Raw genomic sequence first — 2,765 nt, 5'->3', positions numbered from 1 at the left:
GAAGTCAACTGTCTTTCACTGAAAAGGACAGCACAGACGGAAAGGAAAAATCTGGGAAACAGAATGGGGGGAGTAACTAGCAGCTGAAATAGAGCAAGTGGGCTTTCTCCATTTTCAAGTGCCTTTTCAAAGGCAGGGGGAGCTGCAGTCAGAAAATTGGTGGTGAAGCTGAGCTGAAAATCACAGTTCAAACACCCCAAGAAGGTGACATTGCAAAGGCAAAGGATGCTGTGTACAGAAGATGATCAGGGAGCTGATGAAAAATGTCTTTTCAAATTCATTTTCCTCAAGTCTGCTAAGCAGTAAATGGCATGTCTAGAGTTCCTCTGTAACCATATTACTTGATTTCATTGCTGTGGGAAATTATAAAGCTTCTCTTATCAGATAATGCTACTGCTGCTATCAAGTAGTGACAGAATGAGGCTCTTCACTTATACATATTACCCATGAAAACTTGCTATCCTGCACAGTTTTATGATCACTTGTTATTCTGTGCACTAATACTGTTGGAAGAGCTTGAAACTGTATTAAAAGAAAGTTACCCTTTTGGTTTATTAAAAATTCTTGTTATAGTCCTAACCTCATAATAGGTATTATACAGCTTCTACAAGTTGTGAGAAGTCTTTTCAACCTATGTTGTTTGGCTTTTATGCAAAATGTACCTAAAGGTTTCAGAAACCCTCCTCTTACTATTAGACAGTGCAATGTTAAATTTCGGATATTGTGCGAGGGGAAAAGAAAAGCAGGATCTAAGTTATTGCTCTGTCTGTCCCTTATAAGCAACATGGTTCCTGGCAGCTGATTAAACTGTCTTGCCTAGACATAATCAAATATTCACCCACCCCTCTTAGGTGGTGGTGATGATCATGAAAAAGTATTGGTGCCCTTCAGGAAAGGATTACAGGCCCTGCGTGAGTGGAGTTTTGCCAAGCTGGTTCCATGCACCAGAATGTAGGCTACAGCTTGCCCCACTTGGTGAGAAGAAGTGGACTGGAAGCTTATAAAACATTCTGGACTACTGTTTTCCTTTGGACTTCCTGTCTTCCATGCAGGCATGGCTATTCACCGGAGCATGGACAAAACCACTGTGCAAATACCAATGGCTAAGATGGCAAACAGCCAGTTCTAGCAACTACAGGGATGTTAAAATGACGGGTACTATATCCTTTACCCCCGAGGACATCACTTGACAGGCCCATAAATAATGAGTAGCCCAAGCCCAGAGTCAGTCCCTACAGCAAGGTACCATCAATACAGCAAACATAGCTGATTCAGTTCCATTCCCAGCTCTGTTATGTACCCAGTACGGAAGCTCTCCCAAGGGAACGATAAAGTTGTGTAATTCCACAATTTACATTTCCTCTCCCTTTTGTGATTCACGGTCCAAGTCCCTTTTAGATGTACCATGGATAGCAGCACAATAGTCTAATTATAGATAGTTCTATTTTTAAAACAAAATACATCAATACTGCTCAATGGAGAGGATGAAGTTTACATGCTAGGTAAGTATCTATCTTACAAAAAGCACTGGAAGTTAACTCATTGTTAAATATATATATATATGCATAGATTTTGGTTTTGTTTAAATGAAATGGTTCTTGTTTTTCAGTGCAATAGTACCATACACCACTGAGTCAACAGTAACCGACTATGTGAGTTAGCCCAGGATGCTCTGACACAAAAGGGCTCAACACTTTCTGTAAGCCAGCAGCTCCCAATGAAATCAGTGGGAGATGTGGACAACTCAGTTCCTCATAGGACTTGGCCCATAATGCTTTGCAGTAGCGTGACAGACTGTACACCTCTGTTCACCAGGTTTACAAAAACTATGATGAATCTTGTACAAAGTATGCCTTGTGAGTTACTGTTTGAAAACTCATAATTCCCTGATCGTAACTGTCCTGCTATAATATGTTATACGTAAAGTTGTAAGATTCTACTGTATGATGTCACTAAGGAATATTCAAATTTTAGGGAAGCAGCTAAAACCAGTTCCTCACAGACAAAAGGAAAATGGACACCACTGCTGGTGTCAACCAAACCAATCATTCTTTGACTGGCAGAAGGGTGGGAGAATTACATTTGCATCTTGGCAGACAGACTTGCTGTCACCTGAATCCCAGCTGGAGAGGATTCTCTAAGAGGAGGAAAAAATAGAAAAATGAGGAACAGAGGGCAAATCACCTCTCCTCACTTTGTCTGCTCATGGCATTAACAATATCTGGAGGAACTCGGAGTGGGAGAGGGGATCTGACTGAAGGAGTTCAGACAGTAAAAACATATGTGCTGCATCTAGACTGGCAAGTTTTTCTGCAAAAGCAGCTGCTTTTGCGGAAAAACTTGCCAGCTGTCTACACTGGCCGCTTGAATTTCTGCAAGAACACTGACTTCCTACTGTCTGAAATCAGTGCTTCTTGCAGAAATACTATGCTGCTCTCGTTCGGGCAAAAGTCCTTTTGCGCAAAGCTTTTGCGCAAAAGGGCCAGTGTAGACAGCTCAGATTTGTTTTGCGCAAAAAAGCCCCGATCGCGAAAATGGTGATCGGGGCTTTTTTGCGCAAAAGCGCGTCTAGAATGGCACGGATGCTTTTCTGCCAAAGCACTTTTTGCGGAAAAGCGTCCGTGCCAGTCTAGATGCTCTTTTCTGCAAAAGCTTTTAACGGAAAACTTTTCCATTAAAAGCATTTGCGGAAAATCATGCCAGTCTAGATGTAGCCCTGGTGAGAAAAACCTTGGCTTTGAATTCGCTTAGCTTGATAAGTTTTA

The sequence above is a fragment of the Pelodiscus sinensis genome, chromosome 1 (genome assembly GCF_052426305.1).
Source record: "Pelodiscus sinensis isolate ZL-2025 chromosome 1, ASM5242630v1, whole genome shotgun sequence".
Classification (NCBI taxonomy): Eukaryota; Metazoa; Chordata; order Testudines; family Trionychidae; genus Pelodiscus; species Pelodiscus sinensis.
This window is presented reverse-complemented; position numbering follows the sequence as displayed.